The sequence below is a fragment of the Protopterus annectens genome, chromosome 1.part2, assembly GCF_019279795.1.
Source record: "Protopterus annectens isolate FY-2018-M chromosome 1.part2, PAN1.0, whole genome shotgun sequence".
Classification (NCBI taxonomy): Eukaryota; Metazoa; Chordata; order Ceratodontiformes; family Protopteridae; genus Protopterus; species Protopterus annectens.
In genome coordinates, this window is record NC_056727.1 from 636557177 (window position 1) to 636577498 (window position 20322).

Consider the following 20322-nt stretch of genomic DNA (forward strand, 5'->3'; position numbering starts at 1 on the left):
AGGTGTTTTATCCTGGGTACTAGGTTATGCATGACCACTTAGGTCTGGACAGTGTCTTGGACCTCTACTTCATGTTCTGACTTGTGTCCAGATATGTACAGGATCGGACACCTTGTCGTCATACCCATTCTACTATTTACACAGGTTACTTATCCCGTAAGGGATATTCCAGAAATTGGACCATTCCACACAGAAACGATATGATATTGAAATGTATTTTGGCTTTATGAAAATGTGCAGGGGGTTTAACATGCAGGGAATACATGGTTTGCTATCCTGACACTGCCTAGGGTGACAATACCTACTACATATGCGTAGGGGTCGGTATGTGTAGCTGTGTCTGCAACAAACCATTGGGCCACGTATGGGTGGATTTGGTGGACGTTCTGTTACGGGGGTGGGTTGTGTGATGTGGAGGGTATGCTGGGTAGCCCATTATGCAGCCAGGTGTGTTGCATTTGTTATGGCCAGTTCCATCAGGACCAACCTGTGGGTATGTGACGGTGACATATCTATACATTTTGATCTCACATTTACATGATACATATGTTTGTGGGATTGTGTTCTACACTATGGCCTGTCTGCTTGTCTTGCAGCTGTTTCTCCATGTGTTTGTGTTTATGTCCACTTCACCCGCTGCCCCCTCCTATACCTCTGTTTCACCTTTTCTGCATACGATACAGTATCGCCTTTGTGGGTTTTACCATTACCCATCCACCCCTCACATGCAAATTACTCACATCCGATAGCTCACTACTTTTGTTGTTGGGCCATGACACGGCCAGAGTAGCACATTGACTGCCCTACAGGTGTCGGGTACCTTTATGGTTGTGTGGACTACCCTGCCATGTTTGCTTCCCACGTGCTATACCTCACACACATGGGTACACGCCCATACTTCACTTTCATTACTTAGTTGGTATACCCGGGTAATACCTGTTTGGCTGTGTCACATACTAGTTTGGCTTCTACCGATGACTCCCGGGTTTTGCAGACCTGTTGTATTCATTGGGGGGATGGCACCTTTTCCTATGTCCATGCTATTCCTTCCACATATCCGACTGTTGTGGACAATGCCTCCCCACAGTCTATGGTACTGTTTCCACCTTTTTAATTGGCCACAATGTAACATTTGCGGTGGACACAACACATTTTACATGCTGACACATACCCACGGTCAGTTCGGCAGATAGAACTTACAACTCTTGCCTATATCTAAGCTTTAGTCTTGTAGCATTTCAGTGGCTTATTCTTTTTCTTATGACATTTATGTAATATACGTGTGGAGAACAACTGTTTAATGCCACTATTACATGACGTCTGAGGGATAATTATGTCCTATATTCTCTGCACATTTGCCATGTTTACAAGCTTGTGTCGGGACACATCTGGCCGCAGCAGTACTGTCGCTCACAAAGTGGGACAGGTGGTATTCTTAGTCGATGGTACAGGTCATACTGTTCCTTTCGGCCTACATGTGTCCTTATTGTTGTAGCTGTTTCTATGCCCCTGATTCATTTACATGTGTTTTCTATTCCCTATCACATTTGTTATATGGGATACAGACATACCTTTTGTATGTGACTATTGCATCCCTTGTGGGATATGATTCAGACATACAGTCACTACATATATCTACATTTCTCCTCGTGTATTTTGTTATGGACACATCTGCACAGCTATGTACCCTCCCTCACATTATGGGTCAGCTGGTGACCCTCTCCATTGGGCTGGACGTACCTCCTGGCAGCACCCTAGCATATGATATGTTTCACTTCCACATGGTATAGCTATCAACACTATGTTGGACTACGGGCACACGTTTTTTCTGTCATTTGTTCAAGGGTAGGGGCCTGTTATTCCCTATTGTGCATTTGTGTTTGCTTCTTCATTTTCTGTTTGCAGGGACTATCTTGCATACTTTGTATACGTTTCAGTCTCCACGGACACTGATAGGTGTGATTATTACTGCAGGTGGACTATAATATTCAGCAGTTTAGATTGCTCATCGACAGCCGACATTGACACGCCTCCCTCCACAACTTCGTTACGCCCCATGCACTCGCGCACGTTTCCTATGCACGTGGCTGTGGCAGCTGCACGCCTTCATTAATATGCATATGGCAGTACTACTCCATATATACGCCACACGGCCAGCACAAGCCTTACACCGGCCTTGCGCCGAGCTTCATGAATCCGGGGGAAGGTCTTGTATTTATGCATTTTGACTGGTAACTGTTTGAAATGTCAGGACCAGCTATGGAGAGGTCCATAATGTGGACATAGCCATTTCTCAGAATATTCCCTTTTCTCTGAGGTATGACTATCTCAGAGTTAGTATATATAAGTTCAGGGGTTGTGGGGGTTGACCCCATATGGAGGATGAAGGGGGGTTGTCCACTGCAAAAAGAGAAGTTTAAAGTAGAAGAGTAATATTCAAGATTCATTCTTCTCCTGCATTTTTATCTTTTTTTTTTTCAACATGTCAACACCCGACATTTCAATTTCTGACATTTCAGCAGGAAATAATTTTGACTATGTGACACTGTTCCCAAACACAAATGCATGTTCATTGTCACTGTCAAGTGTCTGATAGAGAGCCTGCATCTTTTATGAGCTGCAAATCTGAAACTAATATGCAATCACGGGTGCTTGTTTTATGTAGTCATTTGCTCTTGATGAGAGTTATACACTTTAGTCAAAAATATGTGCAGAAGTAAGCCACTGCAGTTTCATAGAGGAATAAAGCCCTGCCAATGGCCAAGCCAACCCAGTTCCATTAGTGGCTCGGGCAACTGATAGAGTAGCAGGGAAGGGATGGGAGTGTCCTTCCCAGGTGGGAGGATGCTTATTGATATGTTCTATGAGGGAAGTATTGTCCAAAAAGAAGAGCTGCCCTCAGACATAAAAACAACAAGTGTAGTGGGTGGGGAAAGGGATGTGAGAAGGTCATAACCCCCCCCCGACAGAAACATAGAGAAGATGAGCCCCCAGGACACCCTAAGGATCAATGACTGGTCCCAACAGAAAAAAGGGAGCCAGTCCTTGCATGGGTTGGAGAGCAGCTGGTAGACCTAGAGTGGACTTTGTGTGCTGGGGGCTGGCTGATAACAGTGAGGTCCATGGGGACCAAAAAAATATATGTGCAGACGTAGGACTCAAAGCTGTGAACCAGATTACAACTATCACCTATGAGAAAGTCAGTGCACCACAAAATTCAAGACCAGAATGTCATAAACTCACATAATCAAGTATACATTACAGCAAAGGGCACAATATTGACACAGCAGGCAACAAAGTAGTAATATTATGCCAAAAAAGTAAATGGGCACCTATGTGTTTGAGACTGACAATCCCTGGGCACAGCAATATATTTTCCCCAGGGATTGTCTGATCTCAGAGTTATTATATATAATTTGCAAGAGATTTGGGTGCACAGAGGGGATTTTTCTACTGCAAAACAAGGTCGTCTGGAAGGGTTTGTGTTTAGTCTTGTGCAGCAAGAATACTATATTTCATGATGTGTCAATACTGTGCCCCTCACTGTTAGTTTTGTATGCTCCATTATGTGAGTGGATAATATTCTGCTCTCAGTCATTTACAAGTCAACACTGTAGTAGGTCATCTTCTCATATATTTATATAAAACCCAATCCAGATAATGAATCAGTATAAATAATTGAGTGTCACAATGGATCAATAGCTAAATTTCTAGTCCCTCCCTATGGAACATGACACATATTATCCCTGTTCGTAAACTAGTTAACTCCACTAGCATCACAAACTTTCGACCCATCACTATTTTGTCCCCCCTGTCCAAAATTCTAGAAAAATGAGTACACCTACAACTTCTTCACCTCATCACACTTTATAATCTTCTCACTCACATTCAATACTCTTCTCACTCACATTCAAAATGGCTTTAAACCCACCCACAGTACCTCAGCAGTTCTACTATCTATACTGTCAACAAAGCCATGGCTCCAGCAAACTAATATCTGCTTTATTCCTAGACTTACCAATAGCATTTGACATGGTCTGTCACTCTAAGGTCCTTGATCACCTTTCCAGTATTGGTCCATCTCCCCCATCACTACAGTGGTTCTCTAGCTACCTAACTGATAAACTGCAGGCTGTAACATGGCAACACTCTATCTGATCCTATCTCAACACCCCCACAGGTGTGCCTCGAGGTTTCATTCTTCAACCACTACTATGTAATGTCTTTATCAACAACCTACATACAGTCTCCTGGGAAGACACTCTAATTCAATATGCAGATGACTCCACAATCATCTGCAAATCAGACACATTAACTCACCTGCAACAAGTAACACAGCAAGCTTTCTCATCTATAGAAACTTAGCTTATAAATGCCCAACTCCTACTGAACCCCAGAAAAACAAAACTCCTCCTTTTTACCCAGAAACCACACTCCTCTAACATAATAAATTTCAAAATCTTTTCTGCAAACAACATAGATATTACATTGTTTCAACATACAAATTACTAGGGGTAATAACTGATGATAAACTCAAATTCAACCTCCACATAGAAAGTATTATAAAAAAAACACCAAAAATTAGGCATCCTGTACAGAAGCAAAAATTTCCTCACCAACCCTACCAAAACCACCCTGGCCAAAATCTACCTCTTGCCTTCACTATTATATAGGGCTCAAATCCTTACAAACTTACAGGCATTCTTAATAAACAAACTTGAAAGCTGATATAATAAAATTGACAAATTTGCCATAAATTCAGTGCATCTAACCCACCATTGTTAAGCCCTACATTCCCTAGGCTGGCTTGTGCACCCCCTCCACCTCCATTACGTACAGCTTAGTACATTAAACAACATCATCCACAACCCTCTCATTTGTCCTGCCCTTAGCCCATTAATTGACATTTATGCCCCTAATGGATACCTTAAATTTAAAGTCAAACACCTCCTCACTACCAATAAACCTAACAAAAACACAGGTGAAGACTCTGTGGCAAAATTATCAGCCACCAAAACTATCTCTAAATTGCACTCCTTCAAAAGCTCCTTAGAAGAACACTTAACAATATCATGCATTTGGTCCTGCAATACTCCTGGCTGAACCACTCCTAAACCTCTCTATTTTCCTTCCCATCCTTTCCTTTACACCTACTCCCATACCTTTTCTCCCTCTATTTCTTCTCAGCCTACCTCCTTCTTACCTTATTCCCTACCACTTAGATCATCCCTTCTTGAGTTTATACCTTATCTTATCTAAAACCAAACTATAAATATTTGTATATTCCAATGTTAATTTTCCATGTGGCATTAATCTTGTTTCTCCTGTGGCAATGTATCAACCTTCTATAGTTTATGACTGAATTGTTTGTATGATTTTATGATGTCTGTTAAGCCCTTTCACTCTGTAAAAAACAAAAAAAAAACAAAAGAAAAATATATATATATAGATAAATATATATATATATATACACACACACACACACACACACACACACACACACACACACACACACACACACACACTCACACACACACACATACACATATGTGAGCTTTTTTCACTGGGCCTCTGCTGAAAATGTGTACATTACAACCCAGTCAGGCTTTTCTAGTAAGCAAATGTCAAATAAAATAAAATAAATAAGCTATTTTTTTTCAAAGCAACTCTGTCTTCAGGAATAACCCTGGCCAATGCACTCCTTATTCCAAAATGGTTTTATAGTTTTATGGTACTTCATCCTTTCTCCATCTGAGCAAGACTCTTTGCCACATATTGGAATCTACCTCTTACAAAACAGTGAAATCTGTTACACAGCCTTTGGCTAGTCCCTACACATGTAGTATACTAAGTAAATTAGGCTTGATGTTATTCTCAAATAGAATAAACTATATTGCTCTTGCATTCGCCCACAAACAGTTATACAATTGCTTATGTTCTTTGACTCTCACTTTCTGCCCAGATACAAGTCAGATAGACTATTAAATTCATCCTACAAAAATATTCTGTTAAGTATGGAGAACATCTTCAAAAATAAGTGGCTATGCTCCTATCAATTTCTTAGCTACACTGTGGAACTCACTGCCTCAAGAACTGAGTGATGTCAGTAACAACATCCTTCTCTGTCATGTTCAAGATATGGAAATACCTAATAGTACCACCTAATCCAAAATCGCCTTATGGCAGACACTCAGCATGGCTTCTGTCCTCATCACAGCACTACTTCAGCCCTCCTAGCCTTTACTAACACTATAAACCATAATCGCAACAATAATTATATATCCTCAGCCCTCTTTTTGGATCTTTCCAAGGCATTCAATATGGTTGATCACCAACTTTTAATCCACACCCTGCAAACATTCTGTCTAGATACTGGAGCCCTCCAATGGTTTCAATCCTACCTGAATGGTCGACAGCAGGCTGTCCTCTGGCAGAACAAACTCTCTAACCTTCTACCTAACACCCTTGAGTACCACAAGGCTCTATACTAGGGCCCTTGCTGTTCTCCATCTTCATTAACGACCTTTATACTGTCATCCCAAAAGTCAGCTGTATCCAATATGCTGATGACTCTACTCTGATTTGCTCAGCCACATCTCCAGTAGAGTTATGGTCAGCTACCCAGACCACCTTTAATACAATAGAAAACTGGCTTTCTGAACATCGCCTGATCCTAAATCCCAAAAAAACTAAAATGCTGTTATTTTCACCAACACGTAGGTCTACCACTTTCACCTTTACCATAAAATCAAATTATGGCACAATAATCTCCCCTGACCCATCTACAAAACTATTAGGTGTCATCATAGACAATAATCTCAAATTTGACCAACATGTTAACCAAACTATCAAAACCATCAATAAAAAACTAGGGTCACTTTACAGAATAAAAGCCTTCCTACCCCCTCCAGCTAAAATTGCCATAGCTCACTCTCACCTTCTTTCAACCCTTCTGTATGCATCCCCTCTACTCTCGAATTTGAACAAGACTGTCCTTAACAAACTCTCAATTTGCTACAACCACATTGCCAGGTTTGCCACTGGGCTGCCTTTTAGGACACATCATTGCATCAATCTAAATCAGCTTGGTTGGCTTGAGCTACCTGGCCTAATCCAGTATAACCAACTGATTATGGCCTATAAAATCCTCTATAATCCGGACAATACTCCTGCACTTAAAAATATTATCACCCCCTATAACAATCCTAGACTGCTTCGATCCTCTAACAAACTACTAATTCAGACTAGCAAAATTAATAACACAGCCGGTGATTCTCTCTTTGCAAAATCTGTAAGTAGATCCTGGAACTCACTTCCGGCTGATATTACCTTACTTTCCACCTTAGGTCAATTTAAAACTAGACTCAAACAACATTTGTCACTTAACTGGCTATGTCAATGTATCAAGCCTCGCTAACTTGAATATGTAAAAATCTGTTAACCAGTTTACTGTGTAATTTAATTTAATCCTGACTTGTGCTCAGGACTAACTTTAACCTGTGGAACTTGTTTAACTTGCTTACTTATGTAATCTCTGTAAATAGTCTGTAATATGTAATGCTGGTATTATGTAATGCTGTATCTGCTTACCCTTGGAGCTTTTCTCCCCGGGCCTCCGCTGAAAATGGACATGCATCCAGTCGGACTATCCCGGTCAACAAATGTAAAATAAATAAATAAAATAAAAAATAGTATTTCCTGCTTCCATACTTCAGTCAGCACGACTTAGGTTTCATTTTTTGCTGAGCCTACACAATGATGTCTCCACTGTGTTCTTTCCTTACATGCATATAATTTAGGACAGACTCTATAGGATTCAAAAAGGTGATTTTATGTTAAGAACTGTCATGTCCAGGCTTAGGGGTGATTCAGAGATGTAGTAGGTTTATGAGTTTATAGGTTCATGGGTGTTTACTAGGCTAATGACCACAAGAGCCTTTTTAAGCGTAGCCATGCATCCCAAATCTCTGACAAGTTCTGATAGCCTTGATAAGTGTAACCAGAGGCCTGGGAGATGAACCATTTACAGGTTACCTCTACCCATTAGAGACATAGGTGCCAAACCAGGGATAAATTGTCAGTTTCCCATCCAATTGTCCAAGTTGCAGTTGAGTTGGGTTAGGGAGGAGAATCTGCTTCACATAGATGGGGAGCCTCTTTCACAGACTGGGTAGTCTCTGAGATACATACCTATCCCTCCAACAGGTCCTATTTATATCACAGGCAAGGTTAAAGTCCTTAGAACAGGTAATTCTGGTGCTGTTTGTTTTGTGGATATGCAGGAGGTCCAGCAGAGTGGGGTCTGACAATGTCCTACATGCCAGGTATAGATCTCCCCTCAAAAGCCTGTAGGAGACAGAATACAGAGATAGGGTCTTGAGGTGGTCTGCATAGGACATATTACTTATGCCTTGTATTCTTTTAGTAAGTAACCTCAGTCCAATTGCTGGATTTGCCTGGTTAGGTACATACCAAAGAGGGCATTGTAGTCAATGATAGGTCTGATGACTACTGAATACAGTGGGACAATGACTTCCTTGGACTTAGATGCCATACCTTTGTTTATAAGTTGTACAGCATAGAATGATTTCCTCATGACTGTAGACACGTGATGATCAAAGGCTAGATTACTATCTATGTGTGTCCCTAAGTCCCTGACTACTGGGTCAACTCTAAGGGGTGTGTTGTCACTATGATAGTTACCAAGGATGGATGACTTCCCAAAGGATGCTATTATGCATTTCTTGGCATTTAGTTTTAGTCCATGGCTCTAACACCAGTCGTTTGTCTGTGCTAGTCCCTCCTGGATAACATTTGTGTCATTGTGAGATTCAATGACAGCTCCTAATTTGCAATCATCTGCAAATTTAGTCAGCCACAGACCACTGATATTGGCCTTGACGTCTGAGAAGTAAATGCTAAAAAGGAGCAGTCGAAGGACTAATCCCTGAGGACTCCACTTGTGACTGGCCTCTTTGTAGAGGTGGACTTCCCAATTCTAACTTCCTGGATCTTATCTGTGAGCCAGTTGACTATCCACTGGGTGACATTTAGGTTTGTACCTAACCTCTTGAGTTTGTCAACAATACCTGAGTGGAGTATTGTGTAAAATGCCTTGGCCAGGTCAAGGTAGGAAGTGGAACAACTTTGCCTTCATCCATTGCTTTGGTGACCTTCTCGAAGAAGTCCACCAGGCTGAGTAGGCATGATCTGCCCTTGACGAAACCAAACTGGGTTAAGTCCAGTGCCTGGAGGTTTACTATATCTCTGCTGATCATCTCTATCATAATTCTTTCCATGGCTTTACATATAAAATTAGTGAGACTTATGGGTCTGTAGTTTCCAGGGTCTGTAGATGGACCACCTTTGTGCAGAGGGATGATTGTTGCCTTTCTCCATTCATGGGGCACGAAGCCTGTTTCGAGGCTACAGTTAAATAGTAATTTCAGAGGCCTTGATAGGTCATATTTCATGCTATTAAGAAGGCATCCTGAGATATTGTCTGGGTCCATTGATGCAATGTTCTTGGTCTGAGAGAGAGCATTAATGACCTGTTCCCTAGTGAAAGTAGGGGGTGTTATATTTGATGATATTTCCTGAGGGAAGGTTGAGAGGGAGAGAGGGGTAAAGATGGAGCTGAATGTATCAGCCAGGATGTTTGGTATATCTTCTGGCTCAGTATAGGTGGTTCCATTTACAATGAGCTCTGCACACAATTGTGTATTGCCCTTCAGGTTGCGGACGTAGCTAATGAATGCTTTGTGGCTGTCCTTGGGTGGGTACAGCTGCCTCTATGCAGCTATTAACATGCTTCTACAGGGTTTCTATGAATAGTTCTGCATAGGCAGAAGTATTCTCAGGGTTTATGGGGCTTGGAGTTTTGCCAAGTTCTCACTTAATAGCAGGAGGTAAGCCTTAGAATAGTTCCTGAATATTCCAGTTTTAGCTGGAGGTCCAGGTTTTATTTTTACTTCAAAGGAGACCATTTTGTGGTCTGACCTTACCAGGGAAGGCATTACAGTAGGGGGTGTGCAGCAGTCTCCCATATTAGTGATGACCATATCCAGTATGGTTGCATGCCTGGTTGGTCTATTGACTATCTAGTCCAGGGAGTTTGTGTTTACAAAATCCAGGAATCTCTGTGCATGTATGTTTGGTGTCATATAGGATTCCCGGTTAATAGTGAGGTAATTAAAGGCACCCATGAATATGATATTGGGTAAGATGGTTACTGGTTCTAATAAGTTTAAATACATGGTATGGGTTTCCTGGGTCATAGACGTGGACCTATAGCTTGCAAGGAAGTGGTATTGGATTTTACCTGTGGTGATTTGAACATGGATCAGCTCAAGTACATTGTCCTGTTTGACCAGCCTTGAAGTATATTTATTTTTGATTTAAACAGTGACACATCCACCTTTACTCCCTGCCTGTGAAGTAGCTGGCCTAAAGAGTGATTGTAGAAAACTGAGAAATTCTGTGGCTTGTTCAATATATATATGGTGCTATTATGACATGGAAATAAGCAATAATATTAAAATTAGGACAATCATGAATGCAGATTTCGGTAATCAAGATAGCAGAACAATTCAGAAATGTTTTTATAACATAACCCATTTCTCCAAATCGCCTTTGTCTCTGATCCCAGATGAGGCCAGTGGACATACCTCCATACAAAAAAAGGTCCATAAGAATTGCAGGGGTATCAACTGCCAGGTGTTTTTTAATGCACAAGGTATAATATATAATGTGTCTGCAGGTCACACAGGCAATGCCCAAGATTATTACATTGTGCACCTTTGCAGTCTATATCAGTCGATTGTGTGGAGTGAGTATTCCCCAAGGATGTCTTATTGGTGATGATGGATATGCCTTGGAACCATGGCTAATGACACCAAATAGAAACCACCAGATTGTTTCTGAGAATGGGTACAGCACTAACCTGTCAAAAAACGAGGTCATTGTCAAACTTATGTTTGCACTGCTTAAGGTCTGCTCATGCTGTCTAGATGTATCTGCTGGTACAATGCAGTATGATCCTACAACATACATTAAAATATTTGCAATGTGTGTAGTCTTACACATATCAGGATGTTGTGTAACACTGCAGTCTGTGTGTAGTGTTACACATATCAGGATGTTGTGTAACACTGCAGATTGTTTAGTGTTACATATATCAGGATGTTGAATAACACTGCAGTGTGTGTAGTGTTACAATATCAGGATGTTGTGTAACACGGCAGAGTGTGTAGTGTTACACACATCAGGATGCAGTGTAACACTGCAGAGCACACTGTGTTACACATATCAGGATGCTGTGTAACACTGCAGAGTATGTAGTGTTACCCATATCAGGACATTGTGCAACACTGCAGTGTGTGTGGTATTACAATATCAGGATTCTGTGTAACACTGTAGAGTGCAAAGTGTTACACTTATCAGGATGCTGTGTAGCACTGCAGTTTGTGCAGTGTTACATATAGGATGTTGTATAACACTGCCGAGTGTGCAGCGTTACAGATATATGGATGTTGTGTAACACGTGATGCTTTGCAACACTGCAGAGTGCATAGTGGTACATATATCAGGATGCTGTCTAACACTGCATAGTATGTAGTTTTACCCATATCATTACATTGTGTAACACTGGAGTGTGTGTAGTGTTACAATATCAGGATGTTGTGTAACACTGCAGTGTGTGTAGTGTTACAATATCAGGATATTGTGTAGCACTGCAGAGTGTGTAGTGTTATACACATTAGGATGTTGTGTAACACTGTAAAAGTGAATAATGTTACACAGATCAGGATTCTGTTTAACACTGCAGAGTGAATAGTGTTACACATATCAGGATGGTGTGCAGCACTGCAGTGTGTGCAGTATTACACATAGGATCTTGTGTAACACTGCAGAGTGTGCAGTGTTAAAGATAGGATGTTGTGTAACACTGGATGTTGTGCAAAACTACAGAGTGCATAGTGGTACATATATCAGGATGTTGTATAACACTGCAGAGTGTATAGTGTTACACATAGCAGGATGCTGTGTAACACTGCAGAATATGTAGTGTTACAATATCAGGATGTTGTGTAACACTGCAATGTGCATAGTGTTACACTATCAGGATGCTGTGCAACACTGCAGTGTCTTCAGTGTCATACATATCAAGATGTTGTGTAACATTGCAGAGCCGTGCAGTGTTACACAATTCAAGACATTGTGTAACACTGCAGTGTGTGCAGTGCTACACACCATCCTGATATGTAGACAGTTACATCAGGTCAGTGACATTCAGGAGGAGGAAGTACCAGACTCAGCAGCAGAGAAGGTATCTGATGAGGAGTTTGAGGAAGGTGAAATCTGCAGTGACACTTCCTAAGTGGAAGTATCTGGTTCACAACTGTGGGCCTGATGTAAGTATTATACACAACATTAAAAGTGATGAACGCACATCTACAATAGTGGATGCTAGCCCATGTTAAGACATACCCACCTGGAGTATCAGAAACAGACATTTGTAGTGGCATGCTTCTCTTTGCATTGATGCCTAACTCTGCCATGTGGATACTTAAACTGCCTCTACCACCATTCAGAAATACCTGGAACTCCTCCATTTCTGTCAGTGGTGCTTGTCTGGCATACTACCTCTTGTGATCTCTTGCTCCCATTCCAGGCTCACTACCCTAGTTCTTGCAGCACTGACCTCAACAGTAGTCTGTCATCTGACCTGATCATTGTTTCAGTTTTGATTATCAACAGTATTTATTGCTTACTATTATGTCTCACCTGGGATGCTTGCAGAAGACCTGGTCAGGTCTTTCATGACTGATTATCTACTGACTATGCAGAAGGATGCCTGAAGCAGGGCCTCATTCTCTATGTGAGAGAAATTGCTGTTTCTCTGCTTCCCATGTTGTAGCATAACAATCTAAAATTAAAAGAAAATATGCCTTGGGAGAACTGTTAACCCTACATAGCTAAAAGAACTATGGAGCGTAGGTGTCAAGAACCATGTATCACTGAAATACATAAGGGGAACTACACACACAGAAATGTGGGATCCCTAGGAAGGTGTGATGTGTACACATTCAGGATGCCTTTCCCACATGGACAGGTATCACCAAGTATCCTGAAGAATGGCATGAGGTGTATGCATGCCATTATGTGGGACTACTGCTGGCATCTGTTAATTCATAAGCCACAGTTACCCAAGCATTGGCTGGCACATTTATATATTTTAAAATGGATACACTTAGCATTTCCTAGAATTTGAAAATACCAGCACACTGTAGCAAATTGTAAAACCACTCACTAGAGTCTAGAATATCTGTGACCTGGTTCTTACCAAGCAAGACTCCACCTATATCTCACCATGTATCCCATCGTGAAATCTGACCACATATCGGTTAGCTTCTCTATCAGGCTTAATGGTATCACACTACCATTAAATAAAACCAGCTTTGGGGACTTCTGTAAGGCAAACTTACTTGAATTTGTTGAAGACCTATCCAAAATTCCCAAAAGTCCAGGGCAAATGCTATCACATTCACCTTCTGTTTTATACCAGCATCTAAACAGCTGCATAGAAAGTCTGTGCCTATCTGCACTAAATATATTGAGAAATGCATGCATTAATGTCTCTGGTAGGAACCTGTAATAATAAACTGTATAAGAAAAGAAGGAAAACAATGGAAAGTTGTAAGAAAGCCTCAGCCACCTCTCTCAAGACCACAATGAAACATACCAGCAAGAACGTAAGAGCATTATTAGAAAACATAAAGCAGAGTAAGAACTTAAATGTGCTACATATGCCGAAATTAACTACAAATCTTATTTATTTATGTCAGGAAATCAACAAATAATGCTTAACAATACACTGAACTCATTCATAATAATATCACACATTATAAATCCAAGAAAAAACTCAATATAGCAGCAGACAAATTTAGTGCCAACTTTATCCTACCTACCCCCATTATTGCACCCAATATACCTTAAATGTAGTTTCACCTGTAATTACCTTGGAACACATCTTAAAATCCCTGCAGTGTTTCTGTGTGATTAGATGGCATAGCAGACTGCATTCTCATCAGTGCCAATGTATGCATTATTGAGCTTCGACTTGAATTGTCCCTCCTCAGCCTATCCAGAGAGTTTGTCCATGATGCTTAGAGAACAGCCATTGTGACCCTTCTACACAGGAGTGGCCTATCAAAAGACCCAGGTAATTACAGGTCCATCAGCCTCAGCAACCTCATATAAAATGACATAGAATGTATCATAACATAACTAATTTATGCACACACACAGGCAACTTAACTTATGGAAATTCCACTCAGCTTGTTTTTTTAAAGGATAGGTCCTGTCTCCTGAGCCTAGTAAACATATTGAAAAGGTTATAAAGGCTGTGGGCAGTGGTCTTTATATACATGCTGCTTCTCTTGACCTGGCCAAGGCTTTTGACACTATCCCCATGCTGTTATTTTTGAAAACTTAGACAATTTAATCCCCTTCATTTTCCACTGGATTGCAAAATACCCTATCCAACAGATCCTAAACAGAAAAAGCTGCTGACAAGCTGCTGGCACCCTCTCTGAACCTAAAATTATAACTAGTACCAGAGAGATCAGTGCTGAGCAGTCCTCTGTTTGGCCTTCATTTTGCAGACATCCAAGCCAACATGCCCAAAGTGTGGTTGCCCAAGATTACCTATGACTGTAAGCTGGACACTGTTATCTGCACACCCACTGATAGTAAACTGCTCCAAAAAGGGCTGCAATATGGACATCCCTACTGTACTGCTTCTCTTCAAGTCAACACTGTCATAACAGACCTTTGTACTTATGTGGACAATTCTCTCTCATTCAATCTTCGTGTTTCCACCATTGTCATGAAATTCTCCTGTCAGGCCCAGTTAATCTCCAAGAGAATATCTTCAAGATTCAAAAAGTCATCTTACCATTGTACTCTTCCCTTATCAGACCCGTCACTGAATACAATGTCCACTATGAGTGCACAAATCTAACATATCACTCAACTTAGAAGGCTCCAATAATTTTTAATCAAAAAAATTAAAGGCCTCAAATCCTTCAGATATCTTAATGAATTGGTACAACTCCCCTTACACTCAGTAGCCTATTAAGTGCTCTGAGGTGACCCATATTGTTGAGCCATGAAAGACCCAGTCCTATATGATCTCCTATTTCTTTTCAAAACCAGTGGTTCTACAAACACCAACACTAAGGATCCAAATTTACCCCCAACAAATAAATAGGATTCACTGGAGGATTAAATTCCTAATTCAACAAATTAACAGCATGTGTAATAAATTACCACTACAGGTCAAGTAAAGTACAACTTTTTCTGACTTTAAGGCTAGTCCTGATGACCGAATGGGTAGACGTAAATTTACAACAGGGTTATTATGTATGACTCTACTTGATTTTGGAGGTGGACACAATTAAGTAATCACAAAAGGTAGCAGGAACCAGTAAGTGTATCTACTTAATGGTGTATATGGTCTGACCTCTTATGGTCCCTGTGATCACTTACCCAGTATTGTTCCTAAGTTCCTATAGGCCAACATATGGCTGCCATGTACTCTTTAGAAGACATCAGTGGGGGTATTGTTATATTTACACATACTGCATGCAGTGCAAGCCTCCATCTGTATCACAGTGGAGATTTTGATTATTGTTCCTGCAAGTAAAATAGGCTGCATGGTTCACTGTATGTGGGAAACCTTCCCATTCTCTCAGGCAGGACATCAACACAGTCATACAGCAGTACATCCAGCAGGCTATGAATACAATCACCTCAGAGAATATGCAGATATCCCTGTATGTGGGTATAGGTGTAGGCTCCAACACCCCCACATCACCCAAACAAAAACACCCATTTGAAGAAGAATAGGTCTGACATTTCCTGTCACACTGCGACACACCTAATGATTTTAAGTGCTATACAAGCCATGGAGAGAACATCCCCTTGATCAGTTCCTCACTGATCCCATTCAGGTTCATGCATGGAAGAAAGTACTGGATCCATAGAGTAAGATGCACATGACTCACCACAGATGTACCTTTCCAACCCACAACCATCACCAATATGGTACATATGGACTGGGGTAGTGTGGTATGAAGAGACACAACCTGTTAATATTGAGGACCTGCATGGGCTGTTTGATAAAGTTCCACAGGGTATGCTATACTTTTCTCTGCAATTTTTGTTTAGCCTCAACCAGCAAGCACTAAATCCTCAGTTTAACACTCACATCAACTTGCACAAACCTCTTAGCATAAAGGCATGTATCAGATCCTATAAATTACACCCCCCATCACATCAACATAATGCAGCCAGTACTGTAGCCACTTCTGTTGTAATTTTCAACCAGTACAAAACTTCAGAAAACTGTCATATCAGTAGGTATTAGGTTAAATGCTCATTCCTTGACCTACTGGTCTGCATTAACTAATAACACAGAGCACGCAGATATTATGTGGAATGTATCCTGAATTCCCATTTACTCCTAATTTACCCAGCCATGGCAGCAGATCCTCAGTCAAGGTTGCATTCGTCTACACAGCGTTAGCTTTGTTGTACATTGAAAGAGCAACATAAAGGAATGCTACAGCAGCAGTGTGAAAAGGATGTAGCAAAACATGCTCCCCAAACATGCCTGAATAACAACTGATAGCAATACCAGTTCCTGCCGCACACTGACCTTTCAGAAACAGCTGCTGCTTGCAAAAATCTTTCTCAGCAATAATCAACACTATTTGCCTTTATTGCAATAATACAATCTTTCATAGCTCAATGGGGTCCATGGTGGATACAGGAATGGTGGATACAGGAACTTACACAGCACAGCTTCAAAGCTTTTAGTGGAACCCTTATGCTAATGGGGCACAGTGGAATGAATGTCCCTGCGTCACACATTTTTCTCATTGCAGCAATAACCAAGGCATACTAAAGTGCAGCGAGCATGCATGGGTAGGTCAATGAGGAAACCCATTTTACTTCTGTAGCCAGTAAAATTCTAAACAGTAAAACTGCTATCAGAGTTAGGCACTATGAAGCTTGTATGCTTTGTTCATGCCACTGTTCACACCTTGACACCATCAGGCCGCACCATGCACTTTTGTGCTATGCAGTGATGGCACCATGACTGGTCATGCTAACTGCTTGATGTCATGCTAACTGCTTGATATTGTGAGTCACATGCCCGTAACATAAACATAAATAATAGTGAGAGTGCTTCCATAGCTATCTGGAATGAGACCTAGTAAAGGACCATGGCTACCAAGGGCACTGAAATTGTCAGGGCCCCTCTATAGCGCAGCAAGGAAAACAAAATCTTTATATTCTTCAGCACAGGGACCACCAAGAGTGAATGACTGGGGAGTCCTATGAAGGTCCCCAGTATAAAATTATACCTGGCACAGTCTTGCTGGAGGTGGTGTCTGATGCCACTAGCATATACTACTCTAATGAGTAGTGTCAGCACCATTATAGTGACTTTTAGAGGTGCCCTTCTGACCTTCTAAGCCAGTGGGAAGAAGAGGTCAGAGCAGGGGCGCAGGAGATATAGTATAAATATTGTGATCTTTTTCTGCCATGTTATTTTTCCTGTAAGTACTTATTGATGTTATTGGGCATTTAATTAGGGAGTTCTTTGTTGGTTGTTTTGCATTCAGATGGACATCACTGAAAGCTCCCCCCTGTTGCAGTGGAGAATGAAGCCACTCTCCAGGTGAAAGAGTACATATGCTTTGCTGACATAATCTGTAGTTGTCAATATTATTATTGTCATTTATATGTGCATGGTCTCAACAGTGTGTATCTGTAGAGGTTGTATTATTTTGTTACAATGCTGTATCTTACATATGACCTCTGGAATAAGTTTCATATTTATCAGATCAAATTATATACTGTTTGGATATATTACATAGACTTATATTTACATCATGAAGACCTGTTTGTTAGGAAAGGGAAGCAAAACGTTTGTACTTATATGCTTTCAGCTTGTCACACCCATAAGCAGAGCACATGATATGGTCATAGGCTACACAGAAATGGGTTCCTACTGACATGAGCACATCTGTCCTCCTGAAGTACATCTCTCAGTCACTGACAGGATGAGTGGTCTTACATCCATGATCCATGCAGACTGACCAGGTCAAAAATATTTATGTTGCGGGGGTGGGGGTGTGTTAGTGACTGTGTTATGGAAATAAAATATGTGGATGGATGTCCCAGGGGATAGATGATGTGGGGAGGGGGCGGTTTGGGGTACAATATCATTTGTCAGGTGAATGGTTATGTTGGGTGGTGGCTGTGTACCCACTGGCACCACAGTGCCTAGTCTTCAGTCCAATATGTTACTTCTGGTCATACTTTCACCTGACCTATACACATTCTGCTTGCTATTGCTTAATTATGTAAGCTGCTGAGTACAGTTTCCATCCTAACCCTACTGCCTTACCCCCTACACCTGCCTGTAACCCCCGCTCTATACATTAGAATACTAAATACCATTTTCTTAAGAATACCATGCAAATTATGTCCACTAGTTAATGTTTTTTATGGGGGAGTAAACAAATTAACTGATTGAAAAAGGAAACTCTTTTCCTTTTTTCATCAGTTTACTGATTCAAGCAAAAAACATTGTGAGACACACACACAAAGTAGACAGAGAAGAAGCACAAACTCACTCACTAGCAACTTACCAATAACACAACCCAGTCAAAACAATAAAAACGAAGCCTCAGTCACAGGATATGTAAAGGAAAGAAGATTATTAGACAGAAAGTGAACTGCGGTGGTGGTGCTGCAGTAGTGTCACCTCACAGTAAGATGTTGTCCTGTTTGATTCTCAAATCGTGCGTGAATGGGCATACCTTCGTTGAAGGTTGTGTGTCAGGGCTGGCAACTTGGCACATAAAAATCTACTGCCAATCATTAGCAGACCGGAGTTCCACTGTGGTGACCCCTAACCAGGAAAAGCCAAAAGACACAACAACAACAACAACAAAAGTATAGCTGGAAAGTGTCAATAACACTCTCTAGTGAAATGTTGGCATTCAAAATTCCAAGTGCCGACACTAAAAAGACCGAAACTCCAGGAGAAGAGCAAATCTTGAAAACTGCTCCTCTCATTTAAACTTCTTTTTTTGCATGGGTGCATGCTCCCCTGTACCCACTGATGTGGGAGGCAAGCCCCCAGACACCCCCAAGCTTATATATACCAACTCTGAGATTGCAATGCCTCAAAGAATAGGGGATATTCTAAGAAATGACCATCTCAGAGTTAGTATGTGTAAATCTGTTCTTTCGGCCATTCATTCTCTATGTTTTGGGATTCACTCTAGTGAGTCCTGTCATTTCAAATGGTTACCATATATTATATCTGATTCTATATCCTAGAGGATTGAAAAAGACCTAAGTGTTAAAAAATTTACCGACCTTGTATGCAGTATGACTTGTAGTGCAAACAGAATGCAGAAATATGTCGTATATAGTTTCCCCATGGTTATTTCCCTTATTTAGTAATTTACTTCTTTATCAAAAACACACATTTTATTAATTAACATTTCTCGGAACAGATAATAACAGTCTGGCAATATACACATGAAGAACAAATGATTTAAAACATTACAGTGATGAGAAACTATAAAGTTACGAATCAACCTTACAATCTTCCCTTATAGTTGTTCAGCAAATTATAGCCATGTAGATTACATAGAGTGTCCCTAATAGGACCATTTCCCAGTTTCTTCTACTTAGACATTTGGCTAGACATTCCCATTTCCCCTCAAATAGCTCTGATATGAGCTCTCATGTCCTCTGGGTTGCGGTCAGGGCTCTATCCATCTGCACCACACAGCATCCATGATTTCTGCTTGTTTAGTTTTAATTTGAAAGACAGAGGTGCTTTTTGAACAGGGCTTACTTCTGTTAGCATGCTCACTTTGTATTGCACTTGTATGAGACATTGTTATGCAGTACTTCATATAGAGGTCTCAGGACACAAAAAGATGGCTGACATAAGAAGGACAGCATAATAAGACTGATCACTTGCTGATTTTTTTTTTCATATAGCAAATGCATCCCCGTATTACAAATTTATTAAAAGAAATACTGCAATTAAATAAATATAGCTACAAATATATGTAAGTCTTTTAGCTTCTCCCATTAAGGGTCATCACAGAGGATCATTAGTCCACAGATTGATTGGCAATGGACTTTTTACGGTGTCGAGTTGCCAGCCTGGCACCCAACCTTAACAGGAAGCACATGCACGCACCAACTGCATGTCTTTAA

General features: G+C 40.8%; 1 protein-coding gene across 1 annotated transcript in view; it reads left to right on the forward strand.

Moving 5' to 3' along the window:
* Positions 1–20322, forward strand: part of LOC122792399 — a 339957-nt gene that overhangs the window by 193248 nt on the left and 126387 nt on the right. The window lies entirely within an intron of this gene.